The sequence below is a fragment of the Alosa pseudoharengus genome, unplaced genomic scaffold, assembly GCF_046254945.1.
Source record: "Alosa pseudoharengus isolate Yale_2024_CS ecotype anadromous, Long Island Sound unplaced genomic scaffold, YU_APseudo_1.1 YU_APseudo_1.1_scf_1, whole genome shotgun sequence".
In the NCBI taxonomy this organism is placed as follows: domain Eukaryota; kingdom Metazoa; phylum Chordata; class Actinopteri; order Clupeiformes; family Clupeidae; genus Alosa; species Alosa pseudoharengus.
This window is the reverse complement of record NW_027468564.1, coordinates 5,198,289-5,222,924: the sequence shown is the minus strand read 5'-3', so window position 1 is coordinate 5,222,924 and position 24,636 is coordinate 5,198,289. Positions and strand designations below refer to the sequence as shown.

The 24,636-nt window shown below is 41.7% G+C and overlaps 1 protein-coding gene across 1 annotated transcript in view; it reads right to left on the bottom strand.

Annotated features, from left to right (window-relative positions):
• LOC143135698 (NLR family CARD domain-containing protein 3-like) overlaps window positions 1–24,636 on the bottom strand; it is a 219,438-nt gene that overhangs the window by 33,213 nt on the left and 161,589 nt on the right. The gene's annotated exons all lie outside the window — the stretch shown is intronic.

Below are 24,636 nucleotides of genomic sequence, written 5' to 3'. Positions count from 1 at the left end.
TTGGGCGGATGGCCTAGCCAAAGTAGGTATTTGTTAGCCTGATTACCTAATTAACTGTTAGACTTTGGCCTTGCAAAGACTCATCCTTATTCTATGTGTAGCCCGTTGTTATACCAGGGGTCCGTTGCACAAAAGCAGAATTAAGACGCGGTCATTATTTAAATGTTTGTGATCATTAATTAACTTTTACATACTTACTCCTAGCTCATTCTTGACACTTGAGGTTAATGACGCTACAAAGACTCTCTGCTCTACACTGGCATCTTGTCTGAATGCAGCATGTCCTCTTTCCTCAAGACCTACTCGTTCTAAACCTCGCCATCCATGGCTGACGAACAGTATAGTCTCAGTACGAAAGGAACTTAGAGCTGCTGAGAGGAAATGGCGTAAATCCAAAGATGGAAATGATCTTAGTAACTACCAGTCTTTGCTGTCATCCTTTTCATCCACTGTTACACTTGCAAAAAAGGCATTCTATCAAAGCAAGATTGAGAGCGCCACTGACAGTAGACAACTTTTTTCTACTTTCAAATCTCTCCTCAATCCTCCACCACCACCATCAACTACTTCACTGTCAGCAAATGACTTTGCAACATTTTTCACTGAAAAAGTTGCTAAAATAAGTGCTCAGTTTGATGCTCCTATAAGGAGGGCTTTGCCTTGTGTTAGTATGACCCCATCATTTGACTCTTTCTCTCCTCTTGATGAGGAAGCAGTCTCTCAATTGCTTCAGCGATGTCGTCCAACAACATGCCCATTAGATCCTGTCCCGTCCACTCTTCTACAGTCTATCTCACCCGCTGTTCTACCAGCAGTCACACATGTATTTAATGCTTCTCTCAGTTCTGGAATAGTTCCTTATTCTTTTAAACAGGCTAGGGTTACACCTCTGCTAAAGAAAAGTACACTTAATCCAACTGAGGTGAAGAACTACAGACCTGTCTCCCTTCTTCCTTTCTTGTCAAAGGTTTTGGAGAAAGTGGTCTTCAAGCAAGTTTGTGACTTTCTTCATCAGAATAATCTACTAGACCCTATGCAGTCTGGTTTCAAGAGTGGTCATTCTACTGAAACTGCTCTTCTGTCTGTGACTGAAGCATTGAGAGTAGCTAAGTCCTCTGCTCAGTCATCAGTATTAATTCTACTAGATTTATCTGCAGCCTTTGATACTGTTAACCATGACATTCTCCTATCTATACTATCTGAACTGGGAATTTCTGGAAAAGCTCTTGACTGGTTTGAATCTTACCTTAAAGGGCGTTCTTTCAACGTGTCTTGGCAGGGACAGGTATCTAAGTCTCATGCCCTCACCACAGGTGTGCCTCAGGGATCAGTATTAGGACCCTTGCTTTTCTCTATTTACACCACTTCCTTAGGTGATACCATTCGCTCCCATGGATTTGACTATCACTGTTATGCAGACGACACTCAACTTTACCTGTCTTTCCCACCTGATGACTCTAGTGTTTCCCACCGGATTTCTGCATGCCTTAAGGATATTTCAGCCTGGATGAAAGATCGGCACCTTCAGCTTAATCTCTCAAAAACAGAGTTTTTGGTGTTTCCAGCTAAAACAGCTATTCCCCAACAGATTAACATCCAGCTTGACTCAACTTCACTGACCCCAACTAGATCGGCACGAAACTTGGGCGTTGTAATTGATGACCGACTTAACTTCTCTGAGCATATAGCTTCTATTGCAAAATCATGCCGGTTTATGCTTTACAACATTAGGAAGATCAGACCTTATCTGACACAAGATTCCACACAACTTCTTGTTCAGACCATGGTCATCTCTAAGCTGGACTATTGTAATTCACTATTAGCTGGCTTACCCGCTTGTGTAACAAGATCATTACAGCTGATTCAAAATGCTGGAGCACGCCTGGTCTTCAATCAGCCAAAGAGGACACATGTAACTCCTCTCCTAGTTACTCTCCATTGGCTCCCTATAGTAGCCAGAATTAAATTTAAATCTCTCACTTTGGCCTATAGGACACTAACTAGATCTGCTCCTAGTTATTTTAATTCAATAATCAAGCCTTACATCCCCAACCGCCCACTGCGGTCTTCTGGTGAGCGTATGTTGTGTCGACCAGTCATAAAAACTGGGTCTTATTCCAGACTCTTTTCTTCAGTGGTTCCATGTTGGTGGAATGAACTGCCCAGTGCTCTCCGTTCCTGTGGTAGTTTTGGGTCGTTTAAGAGGGGTCTAAAGACATTCCTATTCAACATATACTTAGTTGTTTAAGCGCTTATGTGTTATGGTTTATATAATGTTGTTTTATTTTAATTGGGCTGTTAATTAATTTGACATTATTGTTTATTATTGATATTCTCCTTAATGTAGTCTTAGCATGTTATTGTTTTTATATTATTGATTGAATTGACATTATTGTTTTATTATTGCCTTTCCCCTTTTTTACATTGCTTTTTTTATTAGGCTATTGATTGAATTGATATTATTGTGTACTACAACTATTCTCCTTACTATATTTGACCTAGATTTTAATCTGTTCCCTGTTCATTTTTAAATATTATTATGTTGTTTTGTATTTATATGTCGCTTTGGACAAAGGCGTCTGCTAAATCCATCCATAACCATCCATAACATACTTGCCATTCCCGACCTGTCATGCGACAATGTGACGTCACGGGAGTGCCTAACAATTGACCTCTCCAGAATAAGTCCCGCCTCTGTAACTTCCGTATCCATCCAACTTCCGGGCGTGGATTGTCTATGAGAAATAACATGGCGTTTCGAAATATCATACCGGTAAAACATCTGTAGGTAGCGAAGTTGAAAAAGCTGGTGGGCAGATTGGCCTACACACTTCTGCCATATAGTTTCCACTGGATTTTTTGATTGTCGGTGCCGTTTAAGTAATATACTATAGACTATATTTCTTAAACGGCACCGAAAATCAAAAAATCCAGTGGAAACTAGATGGCAGAAGTGTGTAAGCCAATCTGCCCAGCAGCTTTTTCTACTTTGTCACCTACAGAGTTTGACAGGTACGATCTTTCAAAACGCCATGTTATTTCCCATAGACAATCCACGCCCGGAAGTTGGATGGATACGGAAGCTAGGAGGCGGGATATATTCTGGAGAGGTCTATTTCGCACGTGGTGGTCGCGGAACTAGTTGCAATATTCTCCTAAACAGAGGTGTTGCTGTTTGTTGCTGTTGTGAAAAGGCTATCGCTACCTACTTCACACCGTAGAAGAAGCAATGAAGCTGCTCTTGTTGCCATGGTGAATCAGTGAATCTGTGATCAGTGGCGGGGTCTATGGGCAAAGTTAATTAATGATCACAAACATTTAAATAATGACCGTGGGTCTAGGTATATATGATGACAATGTGTAGTGGGCAGTGGAATAACTATTGGTTTCCGTTTGTGGTGACTGCTGACTGAGATAAGGGATGAGATTAAATAGATCCTGGAACTTAGCCTGGTCTGGAGCAGGCTAGCTCCACAGAATAAATCGCCATGGTAACTTATACCATAACATATCCTGCTGCCCCCTATCCCGCGTTTGTGCAACTGGATCACGGATAAATTGAGCCAGGATAACCAAGATATCCCGGCTTAATCCCTTATCCTAGTTTTGTGCAATGGACCCCAGGTCCCGTGCGCCCCGTCATACGTGTGCACTGGCTTCGGTGCGCTCCGGCGTCTGTGTGTGTCTGTTCACACGAGGTTATTAGAAGCCTTTTGTGAATGAACCCCGTCTCTCGTGAGTTCTTTCAATGTATATCATCAGTAAGGTGAATGAGTGTGTGTGTTATGTGGATAAATTAATAAGTGTATGTTTTGTCTTTTTAGGTCTTGTTTACTTTGTTTGGACATCCAGCCACTGTTTTCTCATGTATGAAACTTATGTATGTTTTTATCATTCATTGATACCATGCCTATGAACTTATAGGGTTAATGTCAAGCGCTTCCGGTCATTAATCTTTTACCATTGAAATAAATTGTTGTGTTTGGGGCAGTGTGCAATATTACGGGGGGACAGGGGAAAGTGCCAGTGGGCATGTGCAATTTGGATAGCTGATCATCATAGTAGCACTCACGCACTTTATAGTAGCACTCACGCACTTTACTTGTTCTCAAATTTAAGTGGCCATTGCTTGGGTTCTCGTAGCTAGTGGGCGGAGCTCAATGCTCAATGTATTAAGGTGACCACTGTGAGGTGTGATTAGAATTTGTGTGTACTAACAAAGCACTTTATGGTTAATGCAGTGTAGCCTTGGTTGCTGTCTTTGGTGTGCTGAATCCTTTTGGAGCCTTGTGCTCATGATGAACTAAATGGCTCTTCGGAGTGCTGCAGGATGCTCCATTCACTTGAATGGGCCTTCCAGGGGCGCAGGAGATATTTTGAAAGTGAGGGGGACCAAATTGTGAACACAAACCCATAGTGAGATCAGATTTCCAGATATCGGATTGCCACCTCTGGCCCACTTTTGACCATCATATTTTAAACATGCCCGAATATTAATATAATACCAACAATTGTTTTCACTACTTGGGCCAATGGTAGAAAAAAGCAACATGGGATGTTGATATTTTATGAATGAATCATCATGCCTATGATCCAAACATAGACTACATGATCATGACCTAGTTAGGCCTATACTTAAATTGTCTGGTATAAACCAAATCAACTCTCCACTGTGTGTTTGCAGTTAATATTTATGCAACGTTAGAACTTAACAAGTGTTGGCTTAACAAGTTACCAGTCCAGAACACACAGAAAATTGCAACAGAAAGTTGCCTTTATAATCAACTATTTGTTCCAACAGCATTTAAACAAAGCATTTATAAAATTGAAAAAAAAAATACATAAGAGATAAAATAAAATACTCCACTGTAGTAACTGTATCACATTATCCCAAGCTTCAAAGAGCTCCCCACGTCTGTGACAGGCAGACGTGACACCGCTAAAATCTCAGCTTGTTTATACCCCACACTGAACGCATAAGAACGCTAGGCCCATCACTCTGGGGTGTGGTAGCCTACTCTCTGGGATTTATGCACCAAGGTAACTGAAGTATCCAATTTGTGTCTTGAAATTATGTTTGAAATAAATGTCTTAGAACAAAAACGTTGATAGACTTGTATTTTATAGTTAGGCTAGTGAAAACGAGTTGATAAGTAGGCTAGTTGAGTTTGTTATCATAAACATAACAGCTAACGTCATGTTGAGCAGGAGGAGTTGAGCACTAGGCTACCATAAATCCTCAAATTATGCCCGGGATTGATTATATTTATAGCAGGACAAATAAAGGCAGGTTCCCATATACAAGACGGGGTAACAATTGCCTACCATACCAACAATTGCCATCAGTCCACTAGAAGACATTGTTCGATTTAAGTCAATGAAATAACCTCTTCTTAATATTTTATTATATGTTGTATTGTATTGTATTATGTTGGTTGGATTAATAGCCTACGGTTGGCAAAGAAAAGTCGTTTTCCTACCATGGGTCTCCGACACACGTTCTCAAGCTCACTCTCTTGCCGCCCCTTTCGAGCTAATTGCCAGAGGCTGAAGCCTAGGCTACTACATTTAAACACAATTGTTGCGACTCAAGGCATTCCAGCCTACGAATTTTATATATATAAAAAAAAACTAAATCATGCATAATTAAACAATAACTCAATTTAGGCTACTTGGCTACGCAAAAAGGTTTCCATTACAGCACAACCCCTATTCAATGAAGGGCTGCCTTGTCTCGCAATAAACAGCAGTGGAAATCCCGACACTTTTTTAACTGCATGAAACTTAACAGTGAACCATCAAATATCTTCCAGATTTCAGTGCCCATCAGTCCCAACATTTAGCAATATAATCAAACAGTCCAAAAGTACATTAAATCCCAAACCAAACCGAAAATGCTTTTGATAGCCTACGGGTATGCATGCCGCTCCAAACGAAATGCATGTCTAAAGCCTGCCTTGAATACCAGCCTGCCTCAAATAAAGACGATGATAAATGATTTATGCTAAGCAAGTAGCCTGGATTATTTTATGATTGTTAGTAGACAAACTGGCTTCAGATATCCAACAGAGTGAATATGAGATTGTGCAGTCCAGGCGCGCCTGCAGGTGTATGTCCATACGCACTGTGCGTACCATCACTCAACAACGAGAGAAAATTTACCTTGTGTGTATTCACACCATATTGGCCTACCATACCTTTCCAACTATGCACAGTATCCCATTAGTTGCATGCCATCAGGCTATTTACAATTTTCTATTAAGTAAAGTTAGTGAACACTTTTAAAATTAACGCCCACACATGTTTGAGCAGGAGAGAATACGCACGCAGGCAAGCATAGGCTTTTACTCGGCTTTCTGGTTATCAGCACACAATGTTGAGCTAATTCACTAACTCAATACTTATCATGGATATCACAAGTTTAAACAACGAAAAAAGAAAGGATGGAGGCAGCAAAGCTAAAGGAGCAATTGGTGTGCTTCTCAGAACGACTGTATTACAGCTGTTTAAAGCCAGATGTTACAGTAGGCTAGCTATAACACAACTAAAGGTAGCTTTAGCCTAGGGATGTATAAAGTTGGCCAAATGAATAGGTAATTGTAGATAGACGTTGTTGCATTATTGCATGTGGATGTTGTTATGCTATGTATGCACAAACCTACAGGAAAAATACTGTCCACGCGTGAACGTTTTTTTTTTTTTTTTTTTGGGGGGGGGGGGGGTGATGGGTGTGCGTACCATAGCATTAATTCCTGCAGGCGCCCCTGGTGCAGTCTTACAGTACTGTAGATGGCTGTGGTTAGTGATGTGATGCTGTTAATGGGTAGTTTTACAGTTAGCGCAAATCCTATATGTTATTATTTATTTAGCGTACCTATAAGGCTTTTTTTCCCTTATCAAAAGTGAGGGGGACGACGGTTGTCTCTTCAGCACTGCGTGGGACATATCCCCCACGTCCCCCGTGCCTCCTGCGCCCCTGGGGCCTTCCCAACGTTCGGTGGTCTGTTAATTCTCAATAACAGACCGTTGCTAAGTATAACAGACCGTTGTCAAGGAAAATGGGCTTTGTGCTTCTAATTCACGTCTTTCATATTACTGCGCAAGAACTGGAACATCATTCAAAAGTGAAAGCAGACTGTTGATCAGCTGTGTTCTAAAGAATGTTAGATTCAAATTCAGCGTGTGCTGTTGCAAACTATTTGTTTCTCACCAAAAGCCACGATGAAACAGTAACAAATAGGCTATAGCCTAGGGGCTATGTGTGCTAAAGAGTCATATCGTGGGGAGTTTATTGTTTCGTTTTGGCTATAGTAGCCGTGTAATAAGCGGGATAATGTATAGAACGCCGGTCATTATCGGGAAATAGGTCCCTTCAGGGCGGAACAAGACCCCTCAGCTGCAAGTCAGGGTCCGGTTCGCCCTGTCGGAACCTTTCCCGATAATGACCTGCGTTCTATACATTATCCCTTACATATTTCATGGCCACCAGATGGCGGCATAGCACTGCACGTCGAGCCTTTTTTGGATGTAAAAGCAATAGCGCCATGAATATTTAATATAATATTTAATTTAACAGGAAATTACGGTAGAAATCTTGTTTTTTCTTACTAATTATTCGTCTGATCCATCAAGTCGAATGTGTTTTTCTTTTTAAATGTCGTTCCTTTATAAATTGTAGTGTATCATTAAGGTATGTTTTTTAATGTGAAAATTCTAACTTTCAGCATTTTCTGATCACAAATCTGAGCCATGGGCAAAGTCTTAGGACATGGCACATTTTATAAAATTTCTCAACATTGCTACAATGGATATCCGTTATTCTTGCTGTATATATATTGTACAAGAATCTAGTTTATTATCAAAGTGAAATGGTTGCTTTCAAAATTCACCAGTGTTAGTTTAAGCACATTTAGGAAATATCGCTTTTGGGATGAATGGAAGTCAATGGGAGAGAGAGTGAGTATCTCCTTGTATGACTTAATATCTGTCTAAACTCACTTTAGTCCTGATGGGACTGGTCCACTGCTGAAGTGAAGAGGTGCAGGCATGGACTTATCACTCTTCATGGACACACAGCTGGGCACTGGAGATGGAGGTCTGTGTGTCTGTGGTCTGCAAACACAGAGAGACACAAGATATGAACTGAACATAAATTACTGTACTCAATGTGTTCAAAGTTAATTTCATACACTATATGCCACTGGGTGTTTGACTAAGAGCATTATCACTGAGTAATCATTCTATGTCTTTTAATTAAACTTAAACTTTTACACTATTGCCCTTTTATGCTTTTATGTACTATCACCTTGTGTGTTATATGTTTTCTTTTTTATTCTTTACTTTTTAAACTATTATTCTTTACTTTTTAAACTATTATTTGACTATTGCCCTTCTATGCTTTTATAAGCTATTACTGTTTGCTTTTATTTATGCAAAGCACATTGGATGACCTCTGTGTATGAAATGTGCTATATAAATAAACTTGATTTGACATGACTTGACACCCCCTCTTACACACTTAGTGGAAGCAACTGTGTTTCAGTTATTTACTCACTCTCTCTCTCTGTGTGTGTGTGTGTGTGTGTGTGTGTGTGTGTGTGTGTGTTTTCTGTACCCACCCTGCACTGGTCCGTGTTGATGCTTTGTTCATGTTAACAGTATCATCGTCAGTCTCCATGGTTACACAGCTGTGTAGTGCAGACTCTGGTCTCCTGTGACCTGCAGCCCCCTCGGCCTCTTCACTCATCTCAGAGTGTGTGTCTCACTAGGTGGAAACAGTCAGAACACAAATATGAATTCACATGAGTAAGTCAGAACACAAATTTGAATCCACATGAGTAAGACGAATATACATCTCAGAGTGTGTGTCTCACTAGGTGGAAACAGTCACAACACAAATATGAATTCACATGAAGAAGACGAATATACATCTCAGAGTGTGTGTCTCACTAGGTGGAAACAGTCAGAACACAAATATGAATTCACATGAATAAGACGAATATGCCAATGATGGTTCAAACGAGACTAGACGTTTTTTAGACTCCCCTCCACACTGGAATCAAAGGGCCCACACTGGCTGAAAACGAGGCGAGGGGAATGCTTGTGTCAACTCTGACTCCACGTTTTCAAAACAGTAACACACAGGTCTAAACAAAAGCACTCTTGCCAAAATTACACATTTTGCTTGCAAAAGGCTCTTACTCTCTCAAAACATTTAAAACATGTAGCAAAAGCAAATTTTGCCTTCAAACAACACATCTTGTAGTCAAATCACTATGTGATTTTAATCAATCATTACACACTGTACAACAAAATGCAAAACATGTTTCTCAAAATGAGGAGTTTCATTTTTGCAATGTTTGCATGTCTGGTATCAGAAAAAATGTGAAAAGACAATAATTTTTTTAAAAAATAAAAATTAATTGTATTCATCCCTCCTAATATTAACATGTAAGATCTCCAGTAAGTATCTAGACAAGACAAATTTAATTTCACTTCAACATGTTATTTTTCATTGAAATAGACCTACAGTAAACTCCTGGATTTGTCAGCTTTTGTACTGTTTTCTTCACCAACTATAGGCAATACAGCACTTTCTCTAAATGTGTCTTAGATCCATACTTGCAAATAGCAACACAGATCAGACATTGTGTCTCTTATGGATAATGAATGATCGCTGATTGAGAAGATTCACACAGGTGTATCAGAGATTTAGACTTACGCAAGGAATCTCTACCACCTGTGAATAGATGCTTTCTGTTTGTTTAGCACAGGGAAATCAATAGAGTTTGGGGTCACATGTGTGAGCACATTTGCAAGAGATAACTTCTGCTGTGCAAAGAAGGTGTTAATGAATACCAAACAGTTTCTTTAAGCAGGTCAAAGCAATTGAGAAAAACTGAAACATATCGGTTTTGTGCCAACAAACCATGTAAATTCTTTCCAGACTAGGGTTGACTTATTTAGATTTTTATAGGTGCCAACACCTGAAGACGTGGTATCACTTGAACCCTCAAACTACATCACTGGGAACGTCACAAATACAGTTTTTCCAATTGCTAAAACACAATTTTGCAAACTAGGCTTGTTTTATCAAAATACTTAACACAATTCACAAAACCACACACCCAAACTGCGAAATTTCTCATATACCAGTGGCGTATCAAGCTTTTTAAAAGTGTGAGGGGTTCTGGGATAGGGAAGTGAAATAATCCCGGCCAAATTATAAATAACTCCCTACATTTTCTTTACGTATATTATGCAAATAAAACAATGCACTTAATAGTCTACTGTTAAAGCAACAAATCAGAAGAATTAGTATTGTAACGTCCTGGGTGTGTTTTGATGTGCAGTTGGGGTTTATGTTAATGTTTTGTGTGCATTGTGTTGTCTCTGTGCCTTGCTGTGCTTTATGTTAACTGCCTGTAGAGGTGCTGCAGGGGGGGCAGGCATGCCTGAGCAGCAGAGAAAAGTTACAGTGTTGTTTATCTGTTGTGTGGAGTTCGCGGGAGTTCAAGAAAAACAAGAACTGATATATGTCGGCAAGTCGCAGCTCGTAATGGCGACCAAGTGTTGTACTTAATAAATGCTGGTTTGCCAGCAATGCCCCTGTGCTAGCCCCAGCTGACCCTTCCCTCCCGTTTATGTTGGACACTGATGCCAGTGGGGTGGGCGTCGGAGGAGTGCTGTCGCAGGTGGGTGCTGACGGAGAGAGGGTAGTGGCCTATTTTAGCCGGGTGTTCAACAAGGCTGAAAGGCGCTACTGTGTAACCCGTCGCGAGCTCCTGGCAGTAGTACTTTCTGTGCGCCACTTCAAATACTACCTGTGTGGGCTGCCCTTCACTGTGAGAACCGACCACTCAGCTCTCCAGTGGCTGATGTCGTTCAGGGAGCCGGAGGGACAGGTCGCCAGGTGGTTGGAGGAGCTCCAGGCCTATGATTTCACAGTGGTGCACAGGGCAGGAGCACAACACAGCAATGCAGACTCACTCTCCCGTCGCCCGTGTGCAGCGGACGGCTGCCGCTATTGTGAACGAAGGGACAGTCGTGAGCATGAACTGTGTGAAGAGCAGCAGCAGCAGCAGGTGGTACGGCAGGCTGAGGTGTTTGTCTGTCGGGAGCTGCAGACGGTGAGTGCCGGGGAATGGAGGCAGCAGCAAGAGGTCGACCCCGACTTACATTCGGTGCGCCAGTGGGTGGAGTCACAGCAGAGACCTTTGTGGGAAGAGGTGGCAAGACTCTCACAGGCCACTAAGGGGCTGTGGGCCAAGTTTGACGCGCTGCGCCTGAGTGATGGCGTGCTGCAGAGGGCGTGGAAAGAGCCGGCTACAGGGGAGGAGCGTTGGCAGCTGGTGGTCCCACCGCACACTGGGTCAGCAGCTGGCTATATTGACATCGAAGCATCAGCGAGACTGGGATGAGCATCTTCCGCTGGTGCTCATGGCGTGCCAGTCAGCGGTCCAGGAGTCAACGTCAGGCACCCCGGCTCTCCTTATGCTGGGGAGGGAACTCCACACACTGGCAGAGCTGGCTTTCGGGCGGCCCCCTGACTCCCCTGCTGTTTCCCCAGGCCCTGAGTATGCAAGAAAGCTCCAGGATCGGCTTGAGTCTGCTCATGAATTTGCCAGAGCGCAACAGGAAAGCGCTAATGCGCGGCAAAAACGTAATTATGATATGAGGGCCCGAGGGAGGCATTTCCAAGCTGGAGAGCTGGTGTGGGTGCACAACCCACAAAGAAAGAAGGGCCGTTGCCCGAAGCTTGACAGCCAGTGGGTGGGGCCTTGCAGGGTGTTGGAGCGGATGGGGGAAGTGGTGTATCGGGTGCAGCTGCCGCCAAGAGGAAGGAAGGTAGCGCTGCATAGAGACAGACTGGCACCCTATCAGGGCAGTGCTTCACCCCAAGTCCCCGGAACCCCACGTTCCCCACCCCATGCACCTTTACCAGCCCCACAACCCTGTCAGCCACCGCAACAGGTGCAAGATGGGGGCAACCCTGTCCCCTTGACCCCCGGGTCTCCGCCCACTTCCCCAGCCCCTGATTTAAGCACATTGTCCCCTGTGTCACGGCCACAAAGGACAAGGAGGCCACCCCAGCGTCTTGCGGACTTTGTTTGTTCCCTCGAGGACGAGGAACTTTGTGGTGGGGGGGTAGTGTAACGTCCTGGGTGTGTTTTGATGTGCAGTTGGGGTCTATGTTAATGTTTTGTGTGCATTGTGTTGTCTCTGTGCCTTGGTTATGTTAACTGCCAGTAGAGGCGCTGCAGGGGGGGCGGGCACGCCTGAGCAGCAGAGAAAAGTTACAGTGTTGTTTATCTGTTGTGTGAAGTTCGCGGGAGTTCAAGAAAAACAAGAACTGATATATGTCGGCAAGTCGCAGCCCGTAATGGCGACCAAGTGTTGTACTTAATAAATGCTGGTTTATGAAAGTGGTTTCCTGTCCGAGTAACTGAGAATGTTACAGTATGTATACCCCTTGGCATCACGGACAGATTATGAGCCACTGGGCCCAGACATGAAAAAGCCCCCCTGCCCACCTCAGAAAGTTAGAATATTTACATTTATTCATTTAGCTTTCATTCATTTCATTTCACTTTTCATCCAAAGTGACTTACATACATTACATACTTACATACAATATATCTATTCTATTAGGTAGATACGGTTCCAACTCTTACGGGAGCGTTTGTTTACATATTGTAACGTTGGTGTCTTGGACTACAGCTACGCGCTCCCACAATGCACTGCAGCTAGAATTCCGGGAGAACTTTGGGGGGGGGGGGGGGGTTATTGTGTGTGTCTTTGCCTTTATTTAGGCTACTGTTTATGGATGTCTTTTGTCAATTTCATGCAAGTGGAACTCTGCCATGCAAACTGTTTAAACCTAGCCTACAACTTCTGTAATTGCTGCGTGTGTGCGCTGTTATTTTCTCTTCTGCTCAAACAAAAGGTGTATGTGCGTATAGTTTTGCGTTACGTTGATGTTGATAATTTACTTTAGAGAGTCATAATGCAGTTAATGGGATACTGTGCAGAATACACACACACAGGGGCAATTCTCTCCCGTTGTTGAGCAGCCTGGTGGTGCGCACAGTGCAGGTGCACCTGGTGGGAGTTCACATCCTAATCCTTATCAATTTAAGAGTAGGCCCAGCCTAAGCCTACGAGACACAACAATAGGTTTTGACCCTAAATATTTATGTATATAATTAGTCTACATCAGGGGGAAATTCCATCAACCTCGTTAATGAAGGCGGCAATAGCCTGGCTTGAACTAGCATAGACTTTCACTTGGGGCTGAAGCCGTTCCGTTAACTCAAGTTAGCGGCATCTTGGCCTCGTTTATTCAAGCGAGGTTTAAGTCAGCTTCATCTCTGCTCGTGCACGAGGTAGAACAGTAGATTGACGAAAAGAGGATATATGTCGTAAAATTAAGACAATCCTAGACGATTTCTGTTAGATTTGGCAAGCGCCATCTACAGGATTTTCATCGAAAGTCATCAAATTTAACATCGAGAGAAAAAAATAGATTGCCTACAGAAATTGGAGAATAATGAAAGCATACATTTAAAACAACAATGCTGATGGTTTGAAATCAATTGCAAGTTTGATTGGCTTCACTCTTGAACACATAGACTATACAGTCCATGCTTGAACAAAACGAGTGAATGAATGAATAGTATAAACTCAAAAACAAGTTATGGATATGCGTATGGATATTCAAAACTATCTATAGCCTAGTTTACGTTCTTAGATGAAAACACTGGCAAAGCTGTCACTGAACAGCCTACCAAAATGTGCATGACCCTTTATCAGCAGTAGACATATGTCTTTCATCAAAGATTATAACTAAAAATGTCATTATCAAGGTGATAAACTATGGAGCCTTAATACTTCGTATGGGAAGCGAACCTGCGAACACACAAGAATGTAATTCCTTTTCTTATGCCGTCTCGCTGCACGTTACACCACCACCGAACGTAAATGACGCAGAGTAGTAGGATTCCTAGAACCACAAGCATGTGAAGTTAAAACATTTTTAATCGCAAAATATTCATACATTCTTTGGAGCTAATGAATGTCTAAATCCATGCTTGGTGACACTGTCAGAAAAAATATTTCTAGGCCTACTTCTATTTTTGAAGTTGTAGGCTACAGGTGACGAAAGCACAGGTTGACGGAACCATCTTTTTGGACTCGTTTTCCAACTGATTGTTTTTTTTGCAACACAGCTTAATTTAGCTTGAAAGTTAACCTGCTACAGAGCAGGTTAGTTCTGTGGCATAAATTCCCATAGTTACCAAGCTGTGATTCACGTTAACCTCATTAATGGAACGGAATTCTCACTAAAATTAGCGAGACTTATCGAAATAAGCCAGGTTTGGCCTTTAGCGAGGTTGATGGAATACCCCCCAGGAGACCATTAGGAACATGTCATCAGCTAAAAATAATAAAGTGGCTCTGGTTTATTTAGTATTACCACGTGTCACATTAGTTCAACTGCACATAGTCAAATGCAAGAGGTTAATCCCACGTAATGAAGGAATCTCACCCATAACATCTTAATATGAAGTCACCTGCTTTAACCACTGTACCTTTGATCAGTGTGCTATATTCCAGTGTCTGTGAACACAACAAAACATGTATCAAAACACAAGCCAACACTCAAATGAACATTGTAGCAAGATTGAGCCCAGCAGGGGGGTCAGTCTTTTAATGAACATTAAGACAACAGCACCAATTGTCACGAGAAAAAAAAAAAAAAACTTTGTGATTTTTGGTTAGGCTCCTGTCCCATCCTTTGACATTGACAAGTGCAACTGCTCATGGGCAGTAGTTCTAACCACCAAACTTTCCGCCCTTGTTTGGGATTGAGAGTTTGAAATACCCTTCCTAGAAAACACCAAATCTGAGAACCACGGTTCTAACTACAAAGGTGAAAAGAAGCTGTACAAATAAATGTTGTTATTATTATTTATTATCATTGTTATTATTAAATCTTTGTGGCAGTTGTCACTTATTCCTACTGCATGCTGACCTATTCATACTTCATGACTTTATTATATTGCCTTTAATCAATGTTGTAGCGAAAAACGGTTCGGCTATAATAAGCCAACGACAATCACTCTTTCATCCTTCAGCGACGTCGCTTGAAGTTCCCAGAAGAGAATCTACACAGTCTTGCGAGCAAGAGGAAGGGCAGAGGATATCGGGAGAAGTTTTAAGGAGCAGCAGAGACGGGTGTCATCGACTTCAACCGGGGAAGAAGACGACTGCTGCCGACTCTCTTTCTTTCTATACCTCTCTCTATTTTTCTCGCTTTTTCTGTCTTGCTTCTTAAAAAAAGGTTAAAAAAAAATCTAAAAACCATGTCTGAGTCGGTGACCGCCCAGATACGGAGGTGCGGCCGGAGCTGCGGGATGTGGATCCCCGCTCTGGCGAGCTGACTGTTGGGACGGTCACGGGAGGTTGGCGAGCCGTTCCCCAAGCGCGCCAGGGTTCTCCAAGGTGACAGTTCATGCGCAGTTGTTCAATGGTTTATAAGTGATAACGTATGTTACAGGGCTTGAGACAGAGACAATAGTTCAGGTTCATCAATGATGCAATGTTTACTCACTGTGGATCAGTATGAGTTGGATATGATGCAATGTTCACTCACTGTGGATCAGTATGAGTTGGATCACTACTAAGGTCTGGATGCATAAACATGGAGCTGTTACTCTCCAATGAGACACAGCTAATCAGTTCAATTGCATCACATGTTGCTAGGTAAATCATCAGCTATAAGGTTAACAATTCTCTTCAAAGTTACTTTGTCGTGTAGGCTGCATTTCATTTGTCATGTAGGCATCTTTCAGGTTCACAGAAAAGCCACAGACATTTGCTTTAGCAATTTGCTTTTCTCGAAAAAACAAATAAAGGATGTTGGAGATGGTGTTACATAATCTAGCCTACCAAATGCCCCAAAACATCATCAACTATACCATCAATATCATGATTATACAATATAGTTGAAATTCTCACAATGAAGAAAAAATATCATGATATACAGCACCCTCCACATCTACTGGTAGGCCTACCCCTGGTAAAGGTAAATTCGTCCAATATGCCACATCATTTGTCACGTAGGCTAGCCTACCACAGACATTTGCACAAGCATGTAGTTTTTGTCTTAGAAAGAAATGTTGCAAAAACTCTACCATATACCCACAAATATTGACTATATCATTAATATCACAGATACAAAAACTGTGTAGGGCCTATCATATTTCAACACAGACAGAGAGAGAGAGAGAGAGAGAGAGAGAGAGAGGGAGAGAGAGAGAGAGAGAGAGAGAGAGAGAGAGATCACAACTGACTCCTTGACTGGCAAGATGGCGGTGAGCAGAAAAACCAAGTGAGTTGTTCCAGAGAATGTCTAATAAGGGGAGAACCGCCACTCTCGGGAAACTTCCGGTTTCTGAACTGGTTGCAGTTCCTGTTCTGGTTCCACATGAGGGCGCTCACGAATAAGTGCAGAATGAATGGAGGTCTATGGAGCTGTACCCCTCAAATCCACTTTTCTCGGGATATAATTTTTTGGCCAGAAATTGGAATGTTGCATGCGAAAGAGGGGGCAGAGAAAATATACACCGCTGAGTATTATATTTTTTGAGTCACTTATTTGTTCTAAAAACCCTTTCAAATGTGTCAATGACGTCATTCATTAGCAGCAAGCTAGTGAGTTGTGGGCAACAACGACCCAACCTGTAAGAAATCGAAAGGACGTAAGTACTCGTTCATTCAACTTTTGACCTATAATCCATATTGATCTTGCAGAAACCACAATCCAATCTTCGATTTGTCAACGACAACCAGGTGAAAGAGACACATTTAGCCGTCTAGCTCCATAGACCCCCATTGTTTTTGCACTTATTCGTGATCGCCCCTAGCGGAACTGCAGCAGATTGCAGGTACAATGGAGTTAATAGGGAGTGATCCGGCTCTCCGTAAACGGGCTCTGGTTGTTCAAACCGTTCTTTTAGTAAGCTCTGTGTAGCCTACACAAACAATGTCCTCAATGCTCGAGTTCATATGCACAAACACTGATGAAACTTGATACTACGATCAAAGTTTCATGTTATGTCGAGCCTTCTTAGTGTTTTAAAAATAGCGATTTTGACGCGATCATGTATCAAAATAGTAGTGCCCCTACTGTAGCATTCCCATCCAATAGGCCATTTCACTCGAAAACGACAACGGTACAAGCTTAAAAGGCGCTTCGGACGTAATTGTGCGTTTAAACGAAAGTTTGACTCGGGTAGGCCTACATTCACAAAAACACCCTAGGATGCATTTTGGGAGAGTAAGACTTTCACTTCCTTCACCTTTTTCATTCCTGTTAGGCTGAACAACTAAGCAAAATGCAAGTTAGCCTACATCCCTCTTAACAATTAAACGAAGCAAGACAAACAAACACCATTGCAGGTCTACTCACCACGAAATAGGTTCCTGTAGGCTAGAAAAATATCAAGTTTCTAAGACGTCTACAGTCTACAACCTACAAAGCCTGTCCGCTACACGCAGTAACTTTACAACCTTTCACTTTCGATATGTCAGTTAGTTTAGGCGTGGTTTGTGTTCAGGATGACAGAGTCGCAGATCCGCCGCGCAACCCCCACACAGAAAAATGAAGGGAAAACAAATATTCACATAGGCTATTATGCTGCTGCATCCAGCTCATTTGAATGGCTACAATATATTTAATATTTATACAGTACAATAAGGTATGCAAGTAGGCTATATGTGGAACTTAACATATATTTGGATATCTTGCATGAAAGTAGGCCTATATGCTGAATATATTTAATATGCAGAAAATATCTGAAAATGTCCGATGTTGAATATTTACTCATATTTTGAAATATATTGATAAATGTAAATATATTTATTTAACATAGATTACACTGGATCATGTTCAAGCTGCGTATTCAGTATGTGGACATGATGTTTCTACTGTCTCTGTGTACCAGTGAACTCTGTTCCAGACCCGTTTCCAACATCTAGATTGTATCGCCAAAAATAGACTAATGTAAAGTATTGTTGGCCCTACCAACCGATAGCCTATGTCTTAATACATTCAGTTCAAGACATAGTTCAAAGTCATTTTCATTGTGTGAAACAGTATAAGCATATAATGTGCCAAAGTCTAAACCTGTGTGTGTGTGTGTGTGTGTGTGTGTGTGTGTGTGTGTGTGTGTGTATGTGTGGTTCTTATGTGGATTGCTGTCTTTGTTTAGTGTTAGGCCTACTGTATGTAATGACACTCCTAAACAATGTCAGCACAGAAAAGCCAAAAGGTCCAGTCCCAGACACATACAGCACTGACACCATGTTACTGATTCTTTAAGGAAATGAACTCAGGTCTGAAGGATGGACTTTAGATCTGATGTGTTATCTAAAATGGAGCCTAGCGTTAGTTCAGGCCACGGAGTCTTGCCCAGCTTCCCTGAGCAGCTCATCTGATCATCTTCTGCTCTTTCACTGGTGGAGATCATACAGAACGCCTCATTTAAGATGCCTTAGTCTACCTTCTGATCATACAGAGCGCCTCATTTAAGCTGCCTTATCTACCTTCTGATCATACAGAACGCCTCATTTAAGCTGCCTTACCTTCTGATCATACAGAACGCCTCATTTAAGCTGCCTTACCTTCTGATCATACAGAACGCCTCATTTAAGCTGCCTTACCTTCTGATCATACAGAACGCCTCATTTAAGCTGCCTTAGCCTACCTTCTGATCATTCAGAACGCCTCATTTAAGATGCCTTAGCCTACCTTCTGATCATACAGAATGCCTCATTTAAGCTGCCTTACCTTCTGCTTCTGATCATACAGAACGCCTCATTTAAGCTGCCTTAGTCTACCTTCTGCCTGCTGCTTCTCTGCAAGCCACCTCCACCCCATATCCTCCTCATACTTCACCAATGTTGGTCGTTGATGTCTGTTCTGTATCTATGGGGGGTTTATCTTTGCTGCTCTCCCTGCCCTGGCTTTCCATTTGCACATGGAAGGGCAGGGGGCTCCCAGAGCATACCGCCAAATGCAACATTATACAAATGGTGAATAAAAGCTATTTCTTTGACAAAGGTCCTGACTGAACTCTAACACTTATTAACCAGTCCAGTTGCAGTTGCTTGTCTTTGGTGGTTATAAGATCGCTTGGTAAGTGCATTAATTGTTTTATTATTAAATAGAAATGGTTATAGTTTTTACTTTTTTCATGCATTATATCCTACAGCAAACCATCCTGACTTAATTTCTGGGTAATATGATGCATTTTCGGTAACGCTTTAGGATAACATGTGCTTATTAGGTATTAACAGTGATAAGCAGTTTTCATTACTAACAGTTGTTATCCTTTAATAACATTAACTAACTGTTAACAATAAATTAGGGAAGGGGGTGTTTGAACTTTTTCACGATATTGTAATTTTGTTGAGACCCACCTGTACATAGATTTCAAATATACACAGTAGAGATGTTAATTTAAACATCTCCATGGAGTCCATTGTCCCGCTTATTCCACTGTTGCCACTTACGTTGTGTTCATTTCCTGTTATAATTTAATCGTTTTAATCGCTAAAACTGTCTTGTTTGTAGAACTCCTTTTTTCTGACACATATCAACTAATTTCTCAACTTGCTGGACAAACTGCCGTTACTAGTTCTAAATGGATGGTTTGCTATGTCCAAAGGCCAGTAGTTAGTTAAATGGATGGTTGCTACGGCCAAAGGCCAGTTGTTAGTTCCATCTCTCCCGTTGTCAATCAAACATATCCCAGGTTTCTGATGAACTCATATCTTTGAAACATCGGTATTTTACTTAGCCTATCCAAATAGTTAAAAGCCACCTCCGTCATAAGATATTGGGGGGCTTACTTGGCCCCCCCGAAACCAGCCAGAGTAAACGCCTATGTACAAACCAGGGAATCATGGGATGCATTAGATTAGATTAGATTGACTTGATACATACAGCTGCTTAACGTACAACACACACCCGTTCAACAGACAGCAGGAATACAGATGTAGATGCTGATTGAAGACACAGTAGACACACAGCAGAAATTCACATTCAATATCAGCACCATGAGATTGTTATCATTATCGGAAAATGTCATTGAAAAATCCAGACAGGGCAAACTGGACGTGAACCTGAAACAAAGCCAAAAACAAGAAAAAAAAACTGCATAAATTATGTCTTCTTTTTTTTACATACTTTTTATTGTTTTTCAACATCCCTTCCCACCCCCACCCACAGGACAGCAGTTGCAAAAGGGTACATAAACATACACTAAGGAGCAAAGAAAATAAATAAATAAATAAATGAATGAAAAACAAAACAAAACAAACAACGACAAAAAACATCAACAGCAACAGCATAATGTGTTAGCGGACAGAGAGGTAGCTTGGGTCAATTGGGGCTATGAAGAAGATCTAGTCTGAGACCAAAAGTTGCTCAATTCCCCTCTTAGGAGTTAGCCTGGCTAATGTCAGACCTCATCTCATTGAGAATGTCTATCAAATTCATCTGTACATAGCTCATATCGGCTTTGGTGTGTCGTCATCGTATTGCTGCCCTCCCTCCGTTCTGTGATTGGTTCCTTCGTTGAGGTGAAAACGAAGTCCATAGAATCCAGGCTGCCTAGCAGCGTGAATAAAATTGCGCGCGTAAGGCAGCATGGGAAACCCCATGCTACTTAGGAGTAGGGATCTCAGAAAATTATGTCTTTTTAAATCAATTTGTTGGCCCCTACCATTTCATTACCCTGGAAGTACAGAGGCGTCGCGAGAGCACAATTTGAAGTGTCTCTGCAAGAGACTCTGGCAATGAGTAATGATACACGTTACTTTTGCCGCTTGCATCGTGAGGAACCAATCCCATCGGTGTATCTGATATAGGCCCAGGGGGTCAAGAGCATGCAGATTAGCTTCGGCATGTTTGAATACGCCATTTTCAAGTATGGTAACGCATGGAGCATTTGGAACCAGCTCCGTGCATGAAAGTCCGTGTTGGGCACAAGCTCTCATGCGCGTACATGTTGGTGGGCGGGTACCTACCCGGCGGGTACAGCCAAACGTCACTCAGTGCGTATTTCTTGAGGAGCCTATGAAATTCAGTTGCGCTTCAGGGCGACTCCACTCGGACTCCACGTTCCCGAGCAACTTTTTTATTCTTCTTGTTATGTGGCAAGCAAGGTATATGCATTATCGCCACCCTCTGAACTAGAGGACGACTCACTTTACAGAATATCCAATAAAACTCGACGTTGGTCCATGAATCATTTCCAGCTTTGGAACTTGGCACACGACTCTCTTTTTACAGAATATGAATTGGCCAGATTTACTAGGCATTTGTATGGAGGGCGGGACTTAATCACTCTCTCCAGTTATATATAATACTTCCATGGACGGGCCAGAGGTGAGCTAAACAGATGACGATAGCTCTGCAACGAATCAGTAAACATTGGTTGTAGTGTTATACAAGAGTCGTGGGCAGCCTTGGCCTACTGGTTAGCGATTCGGACTTGTTACCGGAGGGTTGCCGGTTCGAACCCGACCAGTAGGCACGGCTGAAGTGCCCTTGAACAAGGCACCTAACCCCTCACTGCTCCCCGAGCGCCGCTGTTGTTGCAGGCAGTTCACTGCGCCGGGATTAGTGTGTGCTTCACATCACTGTGTGCTGAGTGTGTTTCACTAATTCACAGATTGGGATAAATGCAGAGACCAAATTTCCCTGACAGGATCAAAAGAGTATACTTATATACTATACTTGCGTGCAGTGAAATTTTCCAATGCATCCTTGGTGCCGCCCCTCCAGTTGGGCCAGTTTCATTATTCGTGGCCAGACCCTTAATCTTTCTATATTTCCAGGGTCTGGATTTCCAGGCTACCATTTCATGGCTTCGGCTGAGAAACAAATAGTTTGCCACAAACACTGAACTTGAATCAAACATTCAACATTTCAGACTTGCCTGACAAAGAAGTATTATCTATCTATCCAGGGCCCGAATTATCTTTTTGTCTTTAAGGGGGTCTCTCTATCTCCTAACAAGGCGATACAATAAAATAGCCTAGGCGCGAGTGGTGCTTTTGCGCAGTATATGCGCATGATAGGCCTACACACACATACACAATAGACAGAGATTTTTCATAGAAATTGATTCTTTTCATTAATTTCAACATATTATTGATTGTAATAGTCCATATTTCATTTCAATTTCACAATACAAAGAAATAGACTAAAGAATTTACTCTGAGTGCCAGTCTCAATTTCACAACGTAACTCATTTGAACCAGACCACCGTCTCAGATAGGCTATCCTCAGTGTCAAACACAATAATGTATGTAGTATAACTTATACACAGGCAAAATGCACTAACTGGCAGAAATTAATAAAGCCATTGCAGCCAAACTATGTTCTAGTAGGCTATTATAGGCTAATGTACACATAGTGATAACAACACCTGGGCGTTCAGTCGTCTCGTGTGTTGAACCGTGGGAATAAGTAGACGAACAATTTTGGAATTTGCACTGAGATGTTGTCGGGTAGCCATTGAATAGGCTATTCCGCCATCAGAGATTGCTAACAGGTGTTGGGACTCTTGGATCTCTGAATGACAGAGGATAGCTACAGATCAGTTCACAGAATCATTGAAGTAGGCTGCATTATGGGCCATAATTGATGGCTTTGTTAATCAACATAGAAGAGGTAAGGCGCAAGTTCAACAGTAAACAGGACTTTTCCGCACGTATCAAACCATGTAGGCTAGCCCAATGAACGCCTGTGTAGGCTAAATAGACAGAACACTCGCATCAAAGCAGGGTAACTTCTTCAGACTTGCGAGTGCTGTCAAATCGATCGTATACGGTTTGCTCATATAGTCTATAGTGGTGCGGTGGTGAAGTGCTGCACCAGTTCATGCTGCGTTCAAGAGCGTAGGGTAGAGGTACGTCCCGTAGTAGCCTATATTTTAATTTCACGTCTGTAATGGTAAGAGATCGCACAGGGATGGATAATGAGCGGTTGTTTAAATTACAATGCCAGACACCTTCAGATATGAGAGACCCCCTCAGATTTTTGACTTTGTTGCTTTCATGGGAGCCAGTCCTCACTCTATGGGAGCTCGGCTCCCTCTGGCTCCCATGTAATTCGAGCACTGTATCTATCTATCTATCTATCTATCTATCTATCTATCTATCCTCACATAGCAAAGGACCCAAAAATCCATCCACTACTTTCAGTGCTTTAAATCCCACAGTGATCAAATTAATCTGTGATATCACAGTTGTACCTTCAAAAGATAACCCATCAGTATTTTATTAAGCAAACATAATGCACAGATAATGAACCAAAAAAATATGAATTAAATGAATTATTGAATTAAAACAGAGCAACATCCTTATACATTTTTCAAACAGAAAATAAGTACATATCATGTATATAAATATAAATATAAAGCAACATATGCACATTGACATAAACAAACATTAAAAAGATTGTGATACATTTCTCAAACAGAAAAAGAGACATGAAAATAAGTATATTTTTATTTATGTATTTATACATATTTGGACTGATATAAATAAACAACTAGATGTACCGCAGAGCGGTACAAAATATGACCGCCGCCCAGTCCAGCACATTTTTTCCACAAAAAGAAATCACGCTGAAAGGCCTATATGATTCTAACTCTCTCACTAAATTGCATTATCCACACTCAATTCTCACTGGTATCTGCTAGACAACAAGTACCAAAACATGATTAGTTCATAGATTTCACATGTAAAATTAATTTTATACAACCCCACCTCCATCTTGCCTGTTCATAATTCTGAGAAATTCTTGATTGTTTGTGTTATGTTTATGTTATGTGTGTGGGTGTGTGTGTGTGTGAGTGTGTGTGTGTGTGTGTGTGTGTGTGTGTGTGCGTGCTTGTGTGTGTGCCTGCGCATGTGCCTGTGCATGCAAGCGTACATATGTCTACTGTGTGAGTATGTGTCATACAAATGATTACTGTGAATGTATGTGTGTGTGTGTGTGTATCTGTTTGTGCACATGTGTGCACATGAAATGGGTTAACATGACCCCTTGTTGGTGTACGTCACTAAATGTACACATAAATTATTTTATTGTAAGGTCCCCCATGAACGAAAGTACACAAAACTTGGCATGCATTCGGAGGGTGTCATAATGATCCTACACTTTTAATTTCGTGCAGTTTTGACCTTGTCAGCCAGAAATATTGTGATGAAAACACCTAATTTTTTGCTTTTTAATTTTTAACTAGGTGGCGCTATACATGAAATAAGTGGTAATGGGATGGGTTGACATGCCCCCTTAAGACCAACATACATAAAAAAGGTGGACCTCCTAGGCCCTACGGTTCTCGAGATATTCACAGAAAACTGTCTCCGGCCACCTACAGGCCAGTTGGTGTATAGTAACATAAATTAATTTATTGTGTGGCCCCCCTTGAACGGAATTCCACAAAATTTGGCGTGCATACAGAGGGTGTCATAATGATCCTACACTTCCAATTTCGTGCAGTTTTGACTATGTTAGGTCACAGATACCTTCAATTACAACACCTCATTTTT